The 17,051-nt window shown below is 39.2% G+C and overlaps 1 long non-coding RNA gene across 5 annotated transcripts in view; it reads left to right on the forward strand.

The window, feature by feature from the left end:
- LOC307104881 overlaps positions 1–17,051 on the forward strand; it is a 166,175-nt gene that overhangs the window by 104,735 nt on the left and 44,389 nt on the right. The window lies entirely within an intron of this gene.

The raw sequence follows: 17,051 nt of genomic DNA on the forward strand, positions 1-17,051 counted from the left end.
GCCTTTATTTTATGCCAGTTTCCTACTTTTTTCTTAGTTCTAACTAGTGGTTATATCCTTTATTAACTCACATACAGAGTATTTTCTATATTTTTGTGTTTTAATATTATTTATTTTATTGATTTCAGAAAGAAAGGGAGAGGTAGAGAGAGATAGAAACATCAATGATGAGAAAGAATCATCGATTGGCTGCCTCCTGCATGCCCCCCTCTGGGGATCAAGCCCACAACCCAGGCATGTTCCCTGACCAGGAATCAAACCATGACTTCCTGGTTCATAGGTCACCACTCACCTACTGAGCCATACCCGCTGACCTTATTATAATTTTTATTGATATACAATATTAAGAACAACCCATAGCAAGAAGTATAGTTGATACTCTTACACCAAGTTTGATTCTCTCATTTATTTTACCTGCCTGACTCTTCTTGATGCTTTTTAGCCAGTATGTTGAAGTAAAGCTAGCAGAATAAATAGACTGGTGAACATATCGTTAATGTACAGGCAAATAATTTTCATCAACTGAATATATCTGTATAACCACCATTTGGGTAAAAAACGGAATATTATCTGCATCTATAAAAGCTCCTCTTTGTATCACCTTCTAGTCACTCCTTATCCCAAGGATAATTGCTATCCTGATTTCTAACAACATACTTTATATTTTATGAAAATGAAGGCATGTGATATATACTTTTTTATAGTTTCATTCCTCTAACATTTATGTTTGTGAAATTCATCATATGCTTATATATAGTTGTGAAATATTCATTCTCATTACTGTGTGGTATCCCATTCTAAGACTATACCATAATTTGTTTATCCATTCTACTGGTATTAGGCATTTGAGCACTTTCCATCCTGAGACTATTACAAATGGTGATGCTCTGAACATTTATTTTGGTGAAGATATTATGCATTTATATTGAGAAAATACATACCTAGTAATGAAATTATTAGGCTACAAAGTACACTTCTGTCCAGTTTTGGTGGTTGCTACCAAAGGGTCCTCCAAAATGATTATATTAATTAAATTCCTACATCATTGTTTGAGAGCACCAGTAGCTCTGTAACCTTGCTTACAGTTGGTATGACTGGTCTTTTTAAGTTTACCTAATCTAGGGGATGTCTAATACTCTCACCATAATTTTACTTTTCATTTTCTTGATTACTGATAAAACATTCATATGTTTCTTGGGTGTTCAGATATCTATTTCGTATTGTGTCTATTCATTTAAAAAATTGGACTTATTGCCTTTTTTCTGGTTTGTAAGAGTTCTTTATATATTCTGAATATATGCTTTTGTGGGACGGATAGACATGGATATGGATGAAGATTTTATATATATATATATATATATATATATATATATATATATATATCCTATATAATAAAAGAGTAATATGCAAATTGACTGTCACTCCAACACACAAGATGGCTGCCACAAGATGGCCAGCAGGGGAGGGAAGTTGGGAGGGACCAGGCCTGCAAGGGAGGGCAGTTGGGGGCGATCAAGCCTGCAGGGAAGGGCAATTGGGGGGGACCAGGCCTGCAGGGGAAGGCAGTTGGGGGGGACCAGGCCTGCAGGGGAGGGCAGTTTGGGGGGACCCAGGCCTGCAAGGGAGGGCAGTTGGGGGGGGGGGAGGCCCGACCAGCAGGGGAAAGCAGGTAGGGGCAATGAGGCTGGCAGGGGAGGGCAGTTAGGGTGACCGGGTCGGCAGGGGAGGGCAGTTCAGGGAGACCAGGCCAGCAGGGGAGGGCAGTTAGGGGCAATTGGGCTGGCAGGGGAGCAGTTAGGCATCAATCTGGCTGGCAGGGGAGTGTTTAGGGAGTGATCAGGCTGGCAGGCAGAAGGAGTTAAGGGCAATCAGTAAGGCAGGCAGGCGAGCAGTTGGGAGCAAGCAGTCCTGGATTGTGTGAGGGATCCCAGATTGGAGAGGGTGCAGGCTGGGCTGAGGAACACACCCCCCGTGCACGAATTTCATGCACCAGGCCTCTAGTATAATATATAAAACTTTACACTCTTAATATATTAAGATTTTGATTATCAGAAGTTTCTAATTTTAAATATAATCCAATTTATCAATTGTTTTTTTTAAGACTAGTCTTTTATAAGTCTGTTTATGGGCCCCCACATCATAAAAATATTTTTCTGTGTTTTCTTCTAGAGGTTTTAATGTTTTACCTTTCATATTTAGCTCTATAATGTACCTGGAATTGATCTTTTTTTGTCATGTGAGACAGGAGTCCTTTTATTATTTATTTATTTATTTACTTACTTATTTGTTTATTTTTTGTTAATCCTCACTTGAGGATATTTTTCCATTGATTTTTATAGAGAGTGGCAGGGAGGGGGAGAGACAGAGAGAAGCATCCATGTGTGAGAGAGACATCAATTGGTTGCCTTCTGCTGGACTGAGGACCAAGCCTACAGCCCAGGTATGTGCCCTTGATTGGAATTAAATCTGGGACCCTTCTGTCCTTGCGCTGATGCTCTATCCACTGAGCCAAACCTGCCAGAGCCTTTTATTTATTTATTTTTTATGTGCATATCCAGATAACACAGCACCATTTACTGAGAGATGATGCATTGCCCTCTGCTTGGTAGTGCCACCTGAATCAAAATTATAGTATTTGTATGTCTGTTTGTGGACCCTGTAGTCTGTTCCATTGATCTATTTGTCTATCATTACACTATGCTTTTATTATTGTTGCTTTATAGTAAGTCTTACTATCTGGTAAAGTAAGTCCTTCAACTTTGTTCTTCTTTTCTAAGAATATTCTGGCCATTCTTGGTCTATTGTATTTCCATATAAACCACTGTGTCAATATCTGGATCTCCAGTGGATCTATTTACATTGTCTATTTTTTCTTGGTTTTCTGTAAACTTATTCAATGGATTACCATTACCAAGAGGAAAGTTCAAGTTCCTTATCATACCATAAAGTTTGTTAGCATTTATATTATTACTAATGAGGCAATCAAATATTCATAAGTTTCTTGGTTATTCAGATATTCAATTTTGTTATATGCCTATTGAGATGTTTTGACCATATTTAAAATTAGACATTTCTTATTTTCAAGAGAGCTCTTTTTTTCTCAAGAGTTCCCCCCCCCCCCCCCCAGTAAATAAAGGTATTTGTTTTTACTGAGTTCTCTCTTCTTATTCCCTACCAATCTTCATTTCTCAATGTGTAGTCTGATAATATCAAACTGCTTATAGTAAAACCACATACTTTATTTGGGTTATTCTTCTCCCTCTACCTGGAATACCCATCCATTCCTTTTTAAATTGGCCAACTCCTACTCATTGTGCAGAATTTAGTTTAGGCCTCATTTCCTTTCCGAATTTCTTTTGTACCACTCTATGCTTATCTCTGTCTTGAAACTTACTTAAAATATCAAAGTTATCTTTTTATGTGTCTACCATATTTTTAAAAATATGTTTTTATTGATTTCAGAGAGAGGAAAGGAGAGGGAGAAAGAGATAGAAACATCAGTGATGAGAATCATTGATTGGCTGCCTCCTGCATGCCCCCTACTAGGGATGGAGCCTGTAACTCTGGTATGTGCCCTGACTAAGAATTGAACCGTGACCTCCTGGTTCAACCATACCAGCCAGGCTGTGTACCTTATTTTAATGTGTCTTTTTTTATATCTGTATACCATTACCTTGCACAATCTCTGACTCCTATTAAGTGTTCATGTCAGTCAATATTAATTGCATCTTCACTCTAGGTACTTCTTGCTCAAGAGCAGTTGCTGAACAACTTGAAGTCTCTGTGTATTTGTTGCAACTTTTTTCATGTTTAACACTAATTTTTGCATCCAAAACAATTGATGGGGTGATACCCAATAATAATCCATGAGACTTTGTGGTACTTAAAGCTTCTGCTTTTCTAAAGAAACGTGGGCTATAAATCCAAGTGGAGATGTCTCACTTCAGGACACGTGACTGCTTCCTCCTTCTGGCCTTCAGGGTTTCTGGCCAGACTTACGTCTTAGATCCACATCGGCTAATCTAATAATTCCAGTAGCCCCTCTGAAGAAACTTGGGCTGTAAGTTCAAGTGGAGACTCCTCACTTGGAGAGAATTAGAGCTTTACTGCCTCAGAATATTATACCTGTTTAAGGGATTGCCAAGCAGGAGAAATGCTTCAATCAACATCTAATTACTAATGGAAATGAATAACCTCCCACTCTTACTGCATTCAGACGATACCCAACATGTTTAAGTGCTGCTCTAAAAGCTTCTTTATGCAAATAATTTATATAATCTTTCATCAGCCCCAGTGGACGGGATTGAAATCCTAGATAGGTGAGAACAAACTGTTTCTGATGAGTTTGACATCTGTGAGATTTAATGTCATCCTTTCTCTGTAGTTGCACCTCTCACCATGAGTGATGTTTAGCCCGTGTGTATGCATTGCGGGGTGGCAGGGATCAAGTAGGAATAGACTGTGCTGCCAACCAAAAGCAGTTGTCTCTTGTAGTTGAACTGAATTTTCCCAAAGAAGTGTCTCATTGATATGTCTGCTTCAAAATGACTCTTTCTGCTGCAGCAAGGAGAGACTTCCAGTTAAAACATTTAATTAGTTCCCAATTTAGACGGCTAGAATGATCAGACAGCCTGTGTTTTGGAACCTGAGTTTGTACATTCCTTGGGATTGGTGAGTCTTGCCCAGCGGATGTGGTCAACTGTGAATAGTTTGTATGCAATTCACATCATAGAACTGATTTTTCTCCAGGACAGCTAGGACAAAATTAGGAAAAACTGGACGATATAGAGATAATCCTTCTCTGTCTTTTCCTTAATCTCCCCACAGAAATGTATAATAAGTGTGTCTCCAGTTTTAGATGTTACAGAAGCTAGGAAGTATATACAGAACTAAAGTGAGCAGGAATCTGGTTTAAACTGGTTATATTATTTTCACTCACTTTCAGGTTAATCATGACCTGGGTAGTGGCTTTAGACACTGCATATTAAATAAGTATATTTTAGCTAATACAAATAAGTTGCTATCCTAGAGTTTTTTGTGTATGTGAATATATGTTGCATGTCTGTGAAAAATTCAATGATTCAGTCAAGCTAAACTTTCTATTTATTTCTGTGGTATTTATCTAACCTCCTTTTTCTGTCTATACCACATGAAAGCTCTTACCTAAATTCTGTACAATAGTTATGTTAGCCTAATGAGTTTATAATTTTTTTGCTGAAAGAATGCCTTCAGCTTTTCTAAGTTCCTTCTAGTCAAGGGGCCTTAGAGAAGATGGGTGCTTTTTGATAATTTCAACCCAGCATTCTCCCCTTCACAGAATTCCAATCTCATTGGCCATTTCTCTAATCCTAGCATTTAATGTTCTAGAAATAGTAACTAGTATAGATTCCTGCATTGTCCATGACATTTCACACTACTTTGTTTTTGACGATGTCCTTTACTTATCCATAATGCCCTTGTCCCTGTCTACATCTATTTGTATATAACTAAAAATTCAAATGTTATATCTTTTCAGGAAATCACCTCTGAACCCTCCAGTTGGGCGAAGGGCCTTCCCTCTGAGTTCCCTTCTGCTATCCCGAGACCACAGTGCCCGGCATCCAAGGGTCTCAATGGGAGTGAATGGATAAGATTCACAATCTGTGTTGAATTTTCCTCAGTGTATCTCTGTTTACTAGACTATGAGCCTCTTGAAATCAGGGACTCTTATTTTATTTAAATTATTTATATTTGTATTCCTGGAGTCCTGCCAAAAGCCTGGATAGAATATGAAGGTTGCTTAGTAATAGTTTGATAACAGATGGGAAACATTTGAATACCTTGAAAACAACCAGAGCTGGGCCCCTTCCAGAGGGCAAATCAACGTTGAAATATTTTCCCATGTCAATTCCCCAAGACGCTGCAGCCAAGAGCTCACAGATAAACACGTTGCCAGGTAACACGTACTCATGTCCTCCTGCCTCAGGTTATTCAGCTGGTAAAGGAAGAGTGTCAGTGATTTACAAAGGATTTTTGCTCGTAGATACAGCCTCTTAGAACTGCAGGAGACTAATTGACATGATCTAATAAAACATGAATATAAAGAAGGTTTTCATGAAGATTAATTTACAGAAGCAACTTTTGCTTATATCAAAGATTTGTGGGAAAGAATCAGAATAGAAATAAAAGGTAAATAAAAGCTACTCATTAGTGAATCATTTGGATAGGATCATAATGGCCCAACACTCTGTTTTCACATTTAATTGTTTTTGATACAGACAACTGAAAGAAGGGAAGATATAAAACAACAACCCACATATGTAGACTAGATGGCTAAATAATACATAATTGCCTTGATACCTATGTCTCATTCATTCAGAGCTTATTTTTATAAAATAAGTTTTGTGAGCATTGTAGTTGGCAATGAAGCTTAGTTTGGGTGTAAAAGATAACATTCTTGGAAAGCTTTTTGAGATATTTTAGTCTCTGTTTCAGAAATTAATATGAATAAAAATGAGAATGCTTTATCTAGGAGAACCTAATACCACTGAAAGTATATATGTTTAAATGATCAGGAAATTTGTTTCTTTGTTCTTCATCATTCTACAAAACAGTAGCATTTTGTTTCCTTTGGTTCTAAAATGTAGTATTCTACTTACTATCAAGTACCCCAAAGAACACTGGAACCTAGTGCCCATAGAAAATAAGCATGTAAAGGGGCATTAAAACCAAAAGCAAAAAAGTCTAAAACAAAATGAGCACAGGTACTTGTAAAGAATAAGGTCTGTGGGAAAACTAAGAGGCAAAAGAGACTGTAGGGTCACCCTTACAGTGATGTGGATGCCTAATAGAAGACCAAAGCAATGAACTCATCAGATTTTTGATATTTGGGGTTTGTTGGTTATTATAAATGGGTTACCATTATTCTGAAGAAAGTAATCTTACTTTTATTTTTTTATTGCATGAGAGCAGTTATTCATAAGATAGAAATATCTTTGCAGGAGCTTGAAAGTAGATACGTCAAATACTTGATATGCTTAGAAAGAGGAGCTGTGAGTTTCAGTCAGTACAAGTTTTGGCGAGTCTGTTAATTCACAGTTACAACACATTTCCCAGGTTTCGACTTGTGCCTCCGTAAATTCACTCTCACATCATACCTGTTAATATGCATGAGCTGAAAAACAAGACACCTGAATAGAAGACAAATTGGCTCCATCTTCAATCAACTTGAATTATTTTCTTAGGTTTATTGCAGATTGACTCAAACATTCTGCCTAGTGTTTAAATATATGAAATTGAAGTAGTGATAGTAATATTAGCCATCTGGTTTGAGAGATTGCTATAGTTTCTGAAATTTTCTCCAAGAAATACTACTTATATACACAATGTAAGTAGAACAAAAATAAAAGGATCAGCTTCCCTCATTTTGGTAACTTTGTAAATGGCACATTTAAAAATTTACTCCAGGCGGTTATAATTTAATGGCATAGAACACTACACGGTATCACTGCATTTACAGAGTATATTTTACGCCTCTGTGCTTTGAAACGTTAGCCCCTTGGATCCTTGCCTCCATTTTCCCATTCCACTCTTGGTTCTGCAGCTTTGAAAAGAATACTTTTTGTATTATTTCACATATAGCTTCCACTACCCCACCTTCTTGGTGACACTGGCAAAATTTAATTTTTTTTTTTTCCTATAAGGGAAAGAGAGCGTTTTTCCAGTGTAAACAGAGCCAAGAGCTCTGGCACATTCGTTGACTTCCCTGAAAGGGGTGGAAGGTTGTTTATACATCTGTGGTCTTTGTGCCTGGAAATGGTGCCATACTGATACGCTGCTTCGCATGAGTGGGTAGAAGGAATAGTCCAGAAGGATGAGAAGATGAGGCATTTTCTACTGACTTCATATAATTGTGAGAACTACCCTTGATTTTTTAACAGTACCTCCTCAGGCTTCCACCTTCATTTTTTTCAAATTCAATCATTTTGTTCAAAATGAGCCATTCTATTGTTGTTGTCAGTCATGTTAGTTAGCCTTCATGAGTTTCCAACCGAAAGGTGGTGGTTGTTAAATTTTTTACCTCAATATCCCTTTGTCATCTTAAAAGTCATTGAGAACCCCAAAGAGCTTTTATTTATGTGGGCTATATCTATTGCTATATATCTATTGAGATTAGACATTAAAACTAAGAAATGAAACACATGTTTATTGGTTGATTTATTTAAAATAGCAATCATACATCTACTACATACAAAATAACAAATATCTATATGAAAAAAACTATATTTTCCAAACTAAAAAAAAAAATTAGTAAGAAGGGTGCATTGTTTTACATTTTTGCAAATCTCTTTATATATATATATATATATATATATATATATATATATATATATATATATATATAAAATAGAAGCCCGGTGCACGAAATTCGTGCACGGAGGGGGGTTGTCCCTCAGCCCAGCCTGTACCCTCTCCAATCTGGGACTCCTGGAGGGATGTCCGACTGCCCGTTTAGGCCCGATCCTGGATCGGGCCTAAACGGGCAGTTGGACATCCCTCTCACAATCCAGGACTGCTGGCTCCCAACTGCTTGCCTGCCTGCCTTCCTGATTGCCCCTAACTGCTTCTGCCTGCCAGCCTGATCACCCCCTAACCACTCCGCTGCCAGCCTGGTTGATGCTTAACTGCTCCCCTGCCACCCTGTTTGCCCCCAACTTCCCTCCTCTGCCGGCCTGGTCACCCCTAACTGCCCTCTCCTGCAGGGTTGATCACCTCCAACTGCCCTCCCTTGCAAGGCTGGTCTCTCTCAACTGCCCTCCCTTGCAGGCCTGGTCCCTCTCAAATGCCCTCCCTTGCAGGCCAGGTGCCTCCCAACTGCCCTCTCCTGCTGGCCATCTTGTAGTGGACATCTTGTGTCCACATGGGGGCAGGATCTTTGACCACATGGGGGCAGACATATTGTGTGTTGGATAAGGTGACCAGATCGTCCCACTTTTGGCGGGACAGTCCTGATTTTTAACAATTTGTCCCGAGTCCCACAGCAATTTAAAAAAGTCCCTATCTTTCCAAAAATAGGGACTTTTTTAAAATGCCGTGGGACGTGGGATAAATTGTTAAAAATCGGGACTGTCCCACCAAAAGCGGGACGATCTGGTCACCTTAGTGTTGGAGTGATGGTCAATCTGCATATTACTCTTTTATTAGATAGGATAGAGGCCTGGTGCATGGGTGGGGGCCAGCTGGTTTGCCCTGAAGGGTGTCCCGGATCAGGGTGGGGTTCCCTTGGGGCGTGGGGCGGCCTGAGCAAGGGGCCTGTGGTGGTTTGCAGGCCGGCCACGCCCCCTGGCAACCCAAGCAGAGGCCCTGGTATCTGGAATTTATTTTCCTTCTACAATTGAAACTTTGTAGCCTGGAGCGGAGCCAAGCCTGCTGCTCCCTCCGGGGCGGCAGCCATTTCTGTGGCAGTTAATTCACCTTCTATAATTGAAACTTTGTAGCTTGAGTGGAGGCTTAGGTCTGCAACGGCTATCAGAAAGCTTAGCTTGCTCTGTTACCTGAGAAACCTTGCTCTCTGTGGCTGTAGCCATCTTGGCTGGGGTTAATTTGCATACTCGCCCTGATTGGCTGGTGGACGTGGTTTGGCTGGTGGGTGTGGCTTATGTAGTGGAGTGATGGTTAATTTGCATATTACCCTTTTATTAGAGAGGATATTTAAATTATATATATATATATATATATATATATATATATATATATATGTATAATCTTCTTGACTATAAAAAGGACATTTATACACTTTTGTTATTCATTTATACTTTACCTTTTTTTGTTGTTGACCAGTATTTTGTTATAACTATAGTTACAAATATAAAACCTCACAATTATTTGTTATTGGTATAGTTATTAATTCAATGCATTAACATGCTTTATCAATTTCTGTGTCCATCACTTAATGTTGCCTTGGTTAGCCTCCTGGGTTCTCAATCTAATAACATCTACCTGAATGCTGCTTATGTTTGGACACAGGTTTGTTCTGACCTCGCCAGCCATTCTGGGGCCAGCCCTAAAGATAGATTGGTTTCTGTGAGCCTAACTCCACTACTTCCCAACTTATTTACTTTCCTACTGGTCTGCTGATATGACTTAAATAACCTACAAGTCATCTTTTTATTTCATCTTCATTATCATCACCATCATCATTATCATCTTTGTCAACTTTATAGCAGTTATGAGAAGAGCCTTCATTGTATCTGAGCTCATTATTTTTCATGGACCTCATAATGACCTGATAAATCTTTAAAAATCTAGTAACTCCTTAGTATTGCTTCTCAATAATCCCATTTTTTACTCAGCTTTCTGTTATATATCACAGATGTTTGTTTAGAAAGAGCATCCTGACTTGAGTGTAGTAGAAGGGGAAGACTAGAATCAGTGAGACCAGTTATGAGGATCTTAAAGGAATCTAGATTAGAGATTATAGTGGCCAAGACTAGGGAAGGCAATAGTGGTGTGCACAGGTAGAAAGACTAAGAAAAATACTTGAGGTAAAGTCAGTAGGGCTTGACTGACTAGATGTGTGGTTTATAACGGAGGCAACATTTTTCTTTCTAGACTATTGATGTACTAATTCTGTGGTTCCATTGGAATATATAAGTAATGGAGATAATCAGGATTTGGGAGGTAAATGATGGATTCAAGGTCAAGGTATCTGAGTATATCCAAGAGTAGTTAGATATGTACTTTGTGCTTTAGATAAAAAACTGGACTGAAAATATGTAGTTGAAGTCATCAGCATATAGATTATAACTGAAACATATGGAAGCATAAGATTTTCCAGAGAGATAATATGCAGTAGTCCCCCCCTTATTTGTGGGGGATACATTTCAAGAACCCCAGTGGATGTCTGAAACCACAGATAGTACCAAACTCTATATACTATGTTTTTCCCATGCATTAATACCTATGATAAAGTTTAATTTATAAATTAGACACAATAAATGATTAATAATATATATATATATATATATATATATATATATATATATATATATATATGCTTTTATATATATATAAAAGCCTAAGTGACCGGCTGACGGGCCAATCAGCTGGCCAGTAGCTATGATGTGCACTGACCACTAGGGGGCAGACGTTCAATTCAGGAGCTGTTGAGTGACAGCAACTTTGCAGAGTGCCCTCTTGCACTCCGGGGAATGTTGGACTGCCAGTTTTGACCTGATCCCTGCAGGCCAGGCCAAGGGACTTTACCTGCCGGAGGGACCCCGCTCACTCTGCAGATTCTCTTCAAGCCCCATCACCGCCCCAGGTGCGGCTGGCCGGGGAGGGACCGCAAGAGGTTGACTCTAGGGCATGTCCGGCCCATCTTGCCCAGTCCTGTCCTGCTGGCCACCTTCTAATTAATTTTCTTTCAATGTGCATAAATCTGTGCACCAGACCACTAGTAGATTATAACAATATACTATAATTACAGTTATGTGATTGTAGGCTTTCTCAAAATATCTTGTATTGTACTCATCCATCTATTTATGATGATGATATGAGATACAGTGCCTATATAATGAGGTGAATGATACAGGTATTGTAACAGTGCTAGACTACTGTTGATCTTCTAAAGACAGGTCAGAAGGAGGATCATTCAGCCATTATGATGCTATGTCAAATTTAAAGTATTTTCCATCTTAACTAAGCACTTACCATGCACTGTGGCCTTAACTTTTGCAGTTTGGGGTGCAATAGCAAAACTAGCACAAAATTTTTTTACTCCTTCTTCACAGTTTCATGGAAAGAAGATTCATTATTACCATAGCTGTTAGCAACCTCACATACAAGTTTTTTTTCCTTATTAAGTTGAGAACTTTCACCTTTTCACTTAAAGGAGCAGTTTACAGCTTGTCTTTGGCATATCTGAAGTGCTAGCATCACTACTCTTGCACTCGGGGGCCATTATTGAGTAAAATTAGGTTGACTTGAACACAAGCACTGAGATACTACCACAGTGGATCTGATCAGTGAGAAGACTACTAAGTAGCTAATGGTTGGGGAGTGTCTACAACAAGGATAAGCTAGACAAAGGGATGATTCACATCCCGGGTGGGATTGAGATTTCATCACAGAACAGTGCACAATTTAAAACTGATGAATGATTTATTTCTAGAATTTCCCATTTAATATTTTCAGACTGCAGTTGAGCATGAGTAACTGAAACTGTGGAAACTGAAACCGCAGATAAGGGGGGACTGCTATAGATGGAAAAGATGAGGGAGCCTAGAATTGAGTATGGAAGAACACCAATTTTAATGGACTTGCAGAAACATTAGGGCCACAGAGACTGAGGTATTTGAACTCTGAGGGGAAAAGAGACTCCTATTAAGAAGGGCTCTTGGTGGCTAACTGGGCTCAAATAAAAAAGGCAGAGCCTAGCAGCCATTTCTACACAGGGGCCTGTCAGGCAAACTGCCCTTTGCTGTAAAGCCTCTGCACTAACCTGCTTGCCTCTGCACTAAACTGCATTTGCACTGAACAGCCCTCCTGCACTGTTTCTCCCATATGAATCAGCCCTTGTAAAAGTTTCCTGGAATCCTATTTCAACCAATAGGACTGAGGCTTTCTTTCCTTATCCAATCGGAACTGCACAGCTCTGACCAATCAGAGTGGCTGTGTTCTGACCAATCAGGACAGTGCCTTGGGAACAATCAAACTGATGATTTGGTGCCCTCATTTGCATGAGGCAGGACCAATCAGGGACCAGGGGCAGGACTTCTGTCATATAAGTCAGCTCCCCTCTAACTCCAGGAGCATACTTTCCACTGTAGACTGCCTTTCCCCAGCTAGAGCAGAGACAACGAGGATGTCTCGCTGGAGCAGAGCAAAGCAGAACATGTGGAGCACAACAGACTTGCGCAGCACAAAGCACCAAGCAGAGCAGACCATGAAGGAGCAGAGTAGAGCTGTCTAGCCAGCGAGGGGCCTGTCCCCAGGGCTGTTTCACAGCCCCACTGTAGCACTGTTGAGTTATTTCACAGCAGTGCTGTTTTAACAACCATGCTGTATCACCTTTTGCACTGAATAAAGTTTCCTTCTTCACCGTAGCCCAAGGTGGGGATTCTTGTTGGCATTGAATTAGGGCCAACAACCATCAGTTGACAGATAGCTTAGTTAACACTTTTTCAGTAAATATTATTGGTAAGTTACTAAGCATTACTCATACTTTATTAAACCTTGTGAAAGATCTTCAAGGAAAAAAGAAAATTGAAAATTAAAATGAGGTAGAGCACTACTACAGGATCTTTGTGACCCAACCTGATATATCCTGAAGCCATTTCAGGATTTTCCAGGCTTTTATCAGAAAAAGAACATCTCATTTAAAATTGATATTAGACAGGGAAAGGATAGATTTTAGTTACAAAGTAGTCACAGGGATGTAAAGTATAGCATAGAAAATATATACTGAGTGGCCATATTATTATGATCTCTGAACACATAATAATCTGGCCACTCAGTGTATGTATATATATATTTATATATTTGAGGCCCAGTGCATGAATTCATGCATGGGTGGGGTCTGGCCAGCCTGGCCAGAAGGAGGGGACATGGGCAGTTGGTCGAACTCCTGGTTGAGGGGACAATTTGCATATTAGCCTTTTATTATATAGGATATGCACTGAGTGGCCAGATTATTATGCGTTCAGAGATCATAATAATCTGGCCACTCAGTAGTCAATAATATTGTAATAACTATATGTGGGGCCAGTTGGATACTGGAAATATTGGGGGGAGCACTGCAAATATTGGGGGGAACACTTTGATTATGATTATCTAACAAATATTCTGTGCACCTGAAACTAATACAAAATTATATTGAATATAAACTGTAATAAAAAATAAAATTAATTTAAAAAGAGAGCTATAGAGTTAGTAGCACAAAGGGGTGAAGAGAGGGAATAATAATTAGCCTGGAGAGAAGGCATGTTATTTCCCACTCTTTGGAAGAGAGAGCTAGATGAGACTGGTTGATGAGTTGCCATGTAGAGCTGGTTTCCTCTAGTACTTTTTGGGATCCCTATTGCCTCCAGAGAGGATGAGATGGGCACTATGGTTTGGCAAAGGTGAACTGAACAGACTGGGAACCCCTCAGCAACAGCAATCGGAACACCTTAAGAGTTCCCTCAGTTCTTAGCCTCAACATTTCTTCACTCATTCTTGATACTGGGATTACTGAAGGAGAGACTTTTTATTTGATAAACTTTTATCTACCCCTTCCTAAACTTGATGCGACCTGTTTTTATAGACAAATAATTAGACTATGCCAGTCTTAAGTGTAAAACAAAAAATCTCACAGTGTTTATAATAATGGGATTGGTTTTAGCCAGGATGATGATGTCATAATAGTGATAGTTCTCATTTGAGTGTTTCTAGGTGCCAAGCCCTGGGGCAAGTACATTATGCACATTCTCTCATTAAATCCTTACAACCCTATACATAATCTTTGTTTCCAAAGAAAAACAGTCCTAAATATACATGTTCAAATATATTTCTTTCTAATGTTACTTATCTTTATATGTGTATTTTACAGTCATTAATAAATACTGAATTATTTAGGTTTTAATTTGGTTGCATCTATAATTGCTAACATATGTCAAAGTTCAAGACTTTGGTTTGTGATTGGCAGTCGAAGGAGATAACTTTTCCTTTAGTTCAGGAAAATGCTAGTCTTCTAATCCTATTTGAGCCCAGCCCTAAACTTCATTTATTTTAAAGGTTTGTACTATGGCATTAAGGTGTCCTAAGTATGCATATTTTGAAGACACTCATGATTCTATAAAGAAAAATCACTAGGGAATCACCAAATAAATATTCCTATAATGGCAATTTCAGATTACAGTTCTTTAGTATTAGAAAGTTTTAGAGGCTATTAACTAGGGGATTAGTGCCTAGGAGAGAGAGAAAAACAAACTATTGCTCTTTTGATTTATTGCATAACTTTGTCAAACTCAGAGATATACAATTAAGAATTATTTGTACTATTGGTAAAAGTACAAAAAAATGTTATAAAGAGCTATGGTCTTTATGGCTCTGTTTGGATTTCTTTATATCCTACTTTGTAAATGTAAAAAAAAAAACAACAGTGTTGCCTAACCAAAATTAATAAGCGTGAACATGACATGGCTGAATTAAATCTATAAGATCTATCTCTATTTCCATGAGTTCCTTTATTATCATCCAGAGTGTTCTCCTGATGTTTTTCCTAAACCAGGCCTCATGCTTATCTCAGATCCTAATCCAGCCTTCTTCTCATGTTGGAGAGAAAAGGACAGGATAAAATTAGGTTACCCTCTAGAGCAGTGGTTCTCAACCTTTCTAATGCCACGACCCTTTAATACAGTTCCTCATGTTGTGGTGACCCCCAACCATAAAGTTATTTTCGTTGCTACTTCATAACTGTAATTTTGCTACTGTTACGAATCATAATGTAAATATCTGTGTTTTCCGATGGTCTTAGGCGACCCTGCTAGTGGTTCTCAACCTGTGGGTCCCGAACCGCTGCTGTAGAGCCTTTGGCAACAGGAATTGAACAATAGGCAGCCAGAACTGTGATGTCTGAGAAAAGGGAAACAAATGAAGTGAGCCCAGCGAATGTCCTTATTTTCTGCCTGAAGCTACTAACCTGACCATGATCCATGCAGCAGGCACCCAAACAGAGCACCTCAGTTTTACTGAGTTGAGGAGGTAGAGTCGGTGAAGTTCAGGGAGGTAGAGCCAGCTGGAGTTTTCAGGGCGGACCACCAGTGAGAAGAATGCTATGCAGAGAAAGGCCTCCACATTTCTGATTGGGGCCCCTTGAGTCTGATGCTAAATAGTCTGCACTGTGCATGCATCAGATAAAACTCCACAAAACGGGACAGAAAACAACCAGATGAAGGGGGATCCGTAAGCTGAACAATTCCTGGAAGCCACGTATAATTCAGGAATGGGGTAAAAGAATGCCCTGTCTTTACTTCTCTGAAGCATAGCATGTTGACCTAATCAGGTCATCAAGTCATGTGCTGTGTAGCCACAGAGCATCAGTCCTAAGGGCGAGGTACTATGCTGTAATCTCTTGGAAATGACAAGCCCTCACTGTATTTCTGTTTCTCTGACCACAAGACCTGATCTTTTCATCTCCCATTTGAGCATAAATGGGGAAAAGCAAAGATGGCAAGCTGAGTTGAATTTCATGGTTAACTCTGAACTTCCTTAAAGGATCTAAGCAAAGTGCAAGTTCATGCAGCTTTGTTTGTACTTAAATCTACATGACTACCTTTTGAAGGTTCCCTCATTCTCACCCATGCCGAGAGCCACGTGCAAGGTCATCCAGCTGGTGAGAATAAACAAGCATTCAGGATTTTGGCTTTCTGTATGTGTGAGTCATGGAGGGGTGCTTGTCAGAGTGTTATGAAAGATAAACACATGGCAGCTCTCTAAAGCGTGTTTAAGGAAACCTAACAGGAGGGAACAGATAACCATTGTTTCGAGTCTGTAGTGTTATGAGACTGGAGAGGAAATGCATGCTTAGGGAAGACAAAACTTTTGATGCATCAGAAATTGAAAATTCTTGTAGTTAAACCGAAATTAAATCAGTGATGACAGAGGGATTTGGGCGTGAAAGGCTATAGTGGCGTGAGAGCAAGAAAATGGGTCAAGATCAAGGTGTTGCCAAGTTCAATTGGATCAGGCACTCTCATAAGAAAACAAAACACTGGAGAAAACCAGATTACTCTTGGAATAGACCTGACCATGTCTATGAGAAAAAAAGAGAAGCTAACACCTTTTTGCTAGAAGCAAATCTACAACTCTGTTTCTACATGTCAATGGCCACCTTGATAAAACATTGTACTCCATAGAATTATTAAATCCTAGGAACCCCAAAATAAAATCTTTCTGTGGAAGCTTGTTCACGCCTTAACCTGTTTTGGATTCTGCACATCTGTGAAAGTACTTGAGAAATAACCTACATCTAGTATTGCCTTTACATGAAAGCTAAAGGGCCCTGCCCTTGGCCCTGCATATCACAAACA

Source organism: Cnephaeus nilssonii (genome assembly GCF_951640355.1).
Source record: "Cnephaeus nilssonii genome assembly, chromosome: 9".
Lineage (NCBI taxonomy): Eukaryota > Metazoa > Chordata > Mammalia > Chiroptera > Vespertilionidae > Cnephaeus > Cnephaeus nilssonii.